Source organism: Aethalodelphis obliquidens, unplaced genomic scaffold (genome assembly GCF_003676395.1).
Source record: "Aethalodelphis obliquidens isolate GAN/ISIS:26980383/991018 unplaced genomic scaffold, ASM367639v1 scaffold62, whole genome shotgun sequence".
NCBI lineage: Eukaryota > Metazoa > Chordata > Mammalia > Artiodactyla > Delphinidae > Aethalodelphis > Aethalodelphis obliquidens.
This window is the reverse complement of record NW_020838006.1, coordinates 3,695,091-3,703,031: the sequence shown is the minus strand read 5'-3', so window position 1 is coordinate 3,703,031 and position 7,941 is coordinate 3,695,091. Positions and strand designations below refer to the sequence as shown.

The 7,941-nt window shown below is 42.0% G+C and overlaps 1 pseudogene; it reads left to right on the top strand.

Moving 5' to 3' along the window:
- The first annotated feature begins 3,368 nt into the window (after positions 1–3,368).
- Positions 3,369–4,015, top strand: LOC113610238 (nucleolar protein 56 pseudogene; annotated as a pseudogene).
- Positions 4,016–7,941: the final 3,926 nt, after the last annotated feature.

Below are 7,941 nucleotides of genomic sequence, written 5' to 3'. Positions count from 1 at the left end.
TATGTAAGAGCATTTTCAACATTTCATCAAATTTATTCATATAAAAATAAAACTTATGCCTAATAAGCCATCTATCACAATCAATGAGCTATTGATATTTTAAGAGAGAATAATTCTTGACAAACCTGGGATGTATACAAATAGGCATATCAATGATGTTAGACTTTAGCTTTAATTTCATCAGTTTTATGAACATTACTCAGAATTTGGCTGCCCAATAAGATTTTCAGAAATTTTATTTAGTATATAATATTTATTTTGTGTATTCAGACTGTATTTGTCCTCTATTCCCAAAGCCTCAGGCTCTGCTTGCAGGGCATGGTTTACTTCCAGTTCAGTCAATGCCTCTGGGAACTGGAGCACAACTGGGTGAACGCCTGATCATTCCTGAGAATCACATCACAGAGCTGACACAGGCTTAAAAGCTTGATTCATACTTACCTGCAGGTCGCTTCTGGAATTGTGACTTTCACTCTGTCAAAGCGTTCTGAAGATCTCCAAGAACTGATTACACCAGCTCAGGGTGTGTCACTCAGGGAAGTGAGTACTGTTCCTCACTTGCCATCTTCCACATCTGGTCTGCGACCGGATGCCAGTCCTTCTGAAAACTGGTCAGCCGAGCTCTTCCTTCCTCTGTAGTTTTGCTTTGCTTTTGCCACAGATTAGATGAGATTACTGCCTCCCTGTCAGGGGTGAATACATCCTCGATCTTTGACCTGAGACTTCGCAGTGCTTACTACTGCGGGAGGAGTATATGCCCTGCCCCCACCCTTAACTTGGGCTCTGCTAGGTGACTTGGATGACATGAGATGAGGTTGCTTGCATGGTTGAGCTTGTTGTTTTGCTCTTTTGTGGTCACTATAGGAAGAATTTGTCCCAAATAGCCTTCAGTCCAAAGGTGGAGCAGATCTGAACCTACTCACTTCTGAGGCAGAGCCACTGTAGCCAACTTGCACACCTTTGACTGAGAAAAATAAATGTTTCTGAAAGTAGAATTTGGAGGGTTGTTACACAGCAAAAACTGACTAATGTAAGTTTCAAGTTGGGTCACTCAGAGCTGTGTAATTCCAAGTAGTCCATGAGCTGAGTAACTTTGGCAAATCTCTTCAACAAATATCTAGGGCAGCTATTTCACAATATTAAAATAAATTGAAGACATCCTGTAGACCTAGTAAGTATGCTGCTTCCTCTTTTAATACAGCTTTAATATAATACAGATTTGAATTTCTCCTTAGATGTTTATAGGCATTCTGTTTCTTTTCTCTGGTCAATGTGTAATTTTCAAAAACTTAAAAACATCATTCCCATACAAATATAGAATGAACACATGTCAACAGTTTAGTCAATTCATTAACGAGGGAACAAATAAGATAGGAAAACTGGTTCCAAGAGCATATAAGGTATAGTTATTTCTGTACATTAAGCAAAAGATTGTTAAAAGAAGGTTGCTAGGCTACATACAAAACTGGTTAATGCTCTACAGGGAAAGGAAACATTAACCTTTGAGGTTTTGTTTTATACTGGACTGTGGAAATGAATGAAGATCAACCAGACAAGCAAAGGTTATTGTTCAGATCTTGCTATAGCAAGGGAGTCAGCCATTATCACTTGCATTTTGGAAGAGACTCAATGGCAGGCAGAAGAGGAGGAGAAAAGCTTTCTAGTGGAAAAAAGGGGAAGCTTTGGGTGTGCCCTGACAGAGGCTGTTGGCATGGGGAAGCCACAGGTGAGCTGAATAGAAGCAGGGCATCCTGTGTGATTGGGTTTATATTTGGCTTTCTCTGGTTGTTCTTAAGTTGGAAGCAGGGATAAAAATTAGAAAGCTGTCAATTATTGATCCAGTCTTAGCCATTTTGGACTGATTGTTACAGAGATTATTGTTTGGCTTCCTGGATTAGTACTAGAGATAGAGGTCTTACTTCTTACAGGTCCAATCTACAGCTATATGGCTTCCAGGGCTGGTTACTAGAGATGATGGATTGGTTTCCTGGGCTGGTTCCTGTAAGTTGTGGGTCAGAGTTCTGTTTTTATACATGGTCTGGCTACTGCCCATTTGTATATTCAGCCTCTTAGTAAAGAACTATACAAATTAACATGTAGCTTCACAGTAGTTGAGCTCTATTCAAATAATAAGTTGTAAGTCAAATACAGGTATATTCTCTTAGGAGATTAAAAAGTCCCTTGTGTAGGCCTAATAAAATTATAATATGACATTGAAAAGACATCCCATTGAAAAGTCATACTCTTTACCTTATTTCCAAATTTTGGATAATGCTTGTCTTATCATTGTATATTAAGGAAGAACAGATACAGGAAATTGTGAGTAACCCATACAGTTTTGGAAAAAGTAGAAACTAGACAGGACGTAGACAGAAGCACTGTAATTGTATCAGTATAAATTTAATACAGGAGGAAATGGCAATATTAGAAGAATCTATGTTGGGCACAGTTTGAGCAGCATTCTTCAATCTGCTTTACCCAGAGTAGGATTTATGTTCTTAAATCTTTGTTGGATTTATGTTCTTAAATCTTGGTTTGATTTACGCCGTGAGTCCATTTCTCAGTTGTTTCACAATCCAAGAGTCAAAGAGACAGATGTTGTCTATTTTTCTCCTCACATCTTAACACTAATTACTTCTCACAATGTATCATTCAGTGAACTAGTTAAATAAGATTTATTTCAAAGACTCTCTTGATCAGTGATTCAAGGAAAACTGGACACACAGTCCTTTTCTTTGGACTTGAAATGCCCTCTTCCCCCTACCAGAGTAGCATCTGGCATAATTGTATTCAGCTTTGCAGTTTTTTGACCAAACTTTTAAAGTTCTCAAATTCCTTACTGGAAGGTGGCTGGAACCTACTAACTCAATTGTGTTTGATAATTAGATAAAATATTTCTTTTCCAAAAACAAAAGGGACAGCACTTCATGCCTTCTTTTGGGTATCTCTGGTGTTCTGTTATCTGTCTTTACCTACGTGTAAACTTGTTAATTCTGGTAGTCATCCAACCATCCACCAGTATTTCACAAGACAGAAGGATGGTATTGTTAATAAGAAAAAGTCTTCAAAATGTAATATTCAGTCCTGGTGTCTGAGTGATTCCCTGGGCCCAGCACAGGGACCAACTTTCCAGAGCCCTGAAGACAAGGGGTAACACCCCAAAATATGGACTCATTTTCCACTCTACCTTCATTGGCCAAGCAGCTGCCAAGAACAAAGGCTGCATCTCCCGATACCTGGCAAACAAATGCAGTATTGCCTCACGAATCGATTGCTTCTCTGAGGTACCTACCAGTGTATTTGGGGAGAAGCTTCAAGAACAAGTTGAGGAGTGGCTGTCCTTCTATGAGACTGGAGAGATTCCATGAAAGAATCTGGATGTCATGAAGGAGGCAATGGTTCAGGCAGAGGAAGCGGCTCCTGAGATTACTAGGAAGCTGGAGAAACAGGAGAAGAAACGCTTGAAGAAGGAGAAGAAAAGGCTGGCTGCAATTGCCCTGGTGTCTTCAGAAAACAGCAGTAGTACCCCGGAGGAATGTGAGGAGACAAGTGCAAGACCCAAAAAGAAGCAAAAGCAAAAGCCCCAGGAGGCTCCTCAGGAGAATGGAATGGAAGACCTTCATCTGTCTCCTCCAAACCCAAAAAAAAAGAAATCTTTTTCCAAGGAGGAGCTGGTTAGTGATCTTGAAGAGATAGCTGGCAGTGGAAGTCTTACCAAGAGGAAGAAATCTTTCCCCAAAGAGGAACCAGATAGTGACCCTGAAGAGTCAGGAAACAAGAGGGTCCCCAAGAAAAAGAGGAAATTCTCTTCCAAGGAGGAGCCTCTCAGCAGTGGACCTGAAGAGGCTGCTGCCAGCAAGAGCAGCAGCTCCAAGAAAAAGAAAAAGCTCCGAAAGCTGTCCCAGGAAAATCAGAATGGACATTTCCCTAGTAGGGCATAACTTACAGAGATATTTCCCAGCCCATCCCCTATAGCCCAATAAAAATAAAAACAAATTCACAAGTCAAAAAAAAATGTAATATTAATTTACATACAAATTTAATTAACTGGCTTCAACCATGGTAAAAAAGAAAATCTATATTCCTACTTTAAATTTTATTTGAACTAAATTTTCTCAAATACCATTACTTTGTAGTTTACTAATTCCTACAGTAGTACCATTTATGGCCAAAATGTCAACCACCTGTTTGTCCACTAGATGTCAGTGCATCCCCACACTGAAATTATTGGTAGAGTATCCATCTGGTGACAAAAAAAAAAAAATATGTCTGCATGAGAGGTCACATCCTACCTCCCTCTTATTGGCATGAGACATACCACCACTAGACCAACTTTCCATTATTTTCCATACAGGAGAGGATCAGATTGCTTTTATCATTGGCTGATTGACATCTGCAAACTTTGGTCTCAATAGACACTTGCTTTCTTCCCCCTTGTTAAGCATGGCTGTCTGCAATTGAATTTGGAGAGGTAATCAATGCTTTGTTTTGCTGCCTGAAATTAACCATACAGAATGAAACTGAATGCCAGGATTAGGTGACACATATAAATCTGTCTTTCAGTCATCTGACTCATTTGTAATGACCTCCAGAGTGTGCCATTTCTCACCCGGTTGTTACAGCCATACTGCCTACAGTCACTTTATCTGAAACCCCTGGGACTCAGTCGCCTCCTTCCAACTCAGGCTCAGAGTCTGTGTAGAATGCACAGTATGTGTAGTACAATAGAGTCATGTGTTCTTGCCTTCACACGAGCAGGTGTTTAATCAGAGTGCCTTTGGTGCAGTCTCAGGAGTTCATGGTGGTGATAACTACAGGTTCAGAAACTCTTTGCATGGGAACAATTCAGACTGACAGTCTTTGAATCATATCTGGTTGAGTTAAAGGTGCATTTGCCAGAGGATGCTCTGAAGAACACTGGTCCTGTAGGATGTGGCTGGATGATACTAAAAGATCTAACAGAAGATCCTAAAAGGATTCCATGCAATACTCTGCAGGAACCCCAATCAGACATGTTTCTCTGTTGTAGAACTTCCAGCAGCTTTAGTATTCTTGTGTGCATTATGAATATCCAAGAAGAGGTTACAACTTTTTTTAAAACCCTTTTTTAAAGGGTTTTACAACTTTTTTTAAACCTTAGAATAATTATTTGACAGTGTATCTTGCCAAACTAGTTGATTTTGAAATGTGAAAAAAGACTAAAAGACCTCTGGACTATAATAAGATAATCGTCTCATATTCCTCTTCATCTTTCTCCTTCCTTCCTCCTCATATATTGAGAATGTGTTAATATGTCAGGTGCTGTGTGGGAACAATGTAATAATGGAGATGTCATACAAAGAACAAAGGGAATTACTAGGGCTTAGTTTTTCCAGTAATGTATCATCTTTGGATCTCAGTACACTTTTTTTTTTTTTTTTGCGGTACGCGGGCCTCTCACTGCTGTGGCCTCTCCTGTTGTGGAGCACAGGCTCCGGATGCGCAGGCTCAGTGGCCATGGCTCATGGGCCCAGCCGCTCCACGGCATGTGGGATCCTCCCGGACTGGGGCATGAACCCGTGTCCCCTGCATCGGCAGGCGGACTCTCAACCACTGCGCGACCAGGGAAGCCCAGATCTCAGTACATTTTACATTTAGAAAGTTTCGAAGTCCACAAACCACCTGGAAGAGGTGGCACTGCCACTGGACACACGGCTCACAGGGAAGGAAATATCTCCCTATACATTCAGGGGAATCCTTTCAACTTGTACTGCAGTCTTTTAGTGAGGGATTGACAGGAAAGAGATTTAGCCAACAGGAATCTAATAGGCAAATTCAGACTTGTTGGTATGACAGAGGCAAATGTTTGAAACAGAATTAAGTGATCTAAAGACACTGCCTAGGGCTTCCCTGGTGGCACAGTGGTTGAGAGTCTGCCTGCCAATGCAGGGGACAGGGGTTCGTGCCCCGGTCCGGGAAGATCCCACATGCCGCAGAGCGGCTGGGCCCGTGAGCCATGGCCGCTGAGCCTGTGCTCCGCAACGGGAGAGGCCGCAGCAGTGAGAGGCCCGCGTACCGCAAAAGAAAAAAAAATAAAAAATAAAAATAAAGACACTGCCTAAAAAAACCACACAAGGAGAGACGTTAGAGGCAAGAACCAGGGTTAGAATGCAGAAAATTAAAAGCCTGCCTGGAGCTCACAGTGTCCAGTGGCAAGCAAGGCCTTAAGACTGAGAGGATTCCTCGTTTGATGCTTCTCTCTTGTGACAACATGAGGGCTTAAAATGCTCACTGAAACTTGAATGAGGCAAATCTTAGGTTGGTAAATATAGATGCTGCAAGGTCAGAGCTGGGCCTCCCCTCTCCTGCGAATTGCGTAGTGGGCACCATCTGCCCTCCGATCATCAATTTATCCCCATCGTCCTGTCCTGGGGATTGAGAACTCTTCCCTCTTCTCTTTTCACAGATTTCTAGCATTTTCTCATAGAAGTGCAGAGAAGGCTGGAGAAGGGGTGTGGAGAAGTCAGGGCACAACGCCGTCTTTGGGAGGACACTTGGAAGATGGCTAGATCATTAGACTGGGCTGTTTCAGGTAGAGGGATGAAAGTGTGTCTTGACCTTCAACCAGTGGCCATGGGAGGTGAATGATAAAGTTAAGGCTTTGATAATCATCCATGTGTAAGCCTCACTTCATCAGCTTAAAGAAAAAAATAAAATCGCTTTTTAAAAACTTTCCTTGAAATTATGATATACATACAGAAAATTGGGCATAAGCGTAAATCTTGAGGAATTTTCACACACTGAAATGTACCCTTTTAACTAGTACCCAAATCAAGAAAGAAAACATCACCAGGGCCCCAGAAGTCCACTTTGGTTCGCTTTCACTCATTACCCCATGCCAAGAGCAACCACAATCCAACTTATAACAGCACAGATTAATTTTGCCTGTCTTTGAACTTCATATAAACGGAATCTTACAATTTGTGCTCCTTTGTATGTGGTCTCTTTTATTCAGCATTGTATTTGTGAGGTTCATCTTTACTGTGGATTGCTCATTCCCATGGGTGTAGAAAATTTTATCCTGTAAATTGTTTACCATTTATTCACCTATTTACTGTTGAAGGATGTGGCAGTGATTTCAGTTGGGGGTGATGGGAACAGTGCTGCTATGACCATGCTTGCACATCGTTTCTGGAGAATGTGTAGATGGGTCACGTTTCATTAAATGTTAAATCTATTGGCACAGAACCAATGGGATCTGATTAAGAAAAGTCCATCCTTCACTATCTCAGATCACATTCCCTAGGCAAGTCCAAGGGCAGCAAAAGCTCAGCACCACCACCTTGCAGAGGAAAAGCAGAAATTCTAGCACATCTGCCTCTAACACTGCTCTCAGCTGCCCTTTGAGGTGGTGTCTGCTGCAGCCCATCACACACTGTGCATCTGGCCACAGGAGACAAGGTCTCCGCATTATAGAGTCACCATTGTACAGGGCGATCAAACAAATTTGCTCACAGGACTGGTTCTTGCCATGTGTACACTCAAACAGCCCCACCTGCCCCAGCCCTTCCTCCTTTTCCTGCCCATGAGCCAGGGCAGCTAGATCAGGTGAAGTTTGGGCCCCACATTCTCACACAAAGTATTCATAACCAGATATTCTCTAGTCTATGCCTTGAAATAGGCTTGCTTTGGAATCTGAGTCTCAGTTTAGATTCCCCATGGTTATGATGAGTACTTCAGAATTCTCTGTTGATAGTTCCTGCCACCTGATCTCTGCCAGTGCCACATTCAACGTGTCTATACACCTTGACACTTAACAGGAAGGGGGCCTTGAGCTTGCTCGCATTTCTCCCAGAATGCTCCTTGAGTCCCCCGACAATGAATAGATTCAAAAAGGAATGGAAGGGAGATACCATCTAGCTCCATCTGCCATCAGCTCTAAGCTCTGGGCCTTTGCAAAAC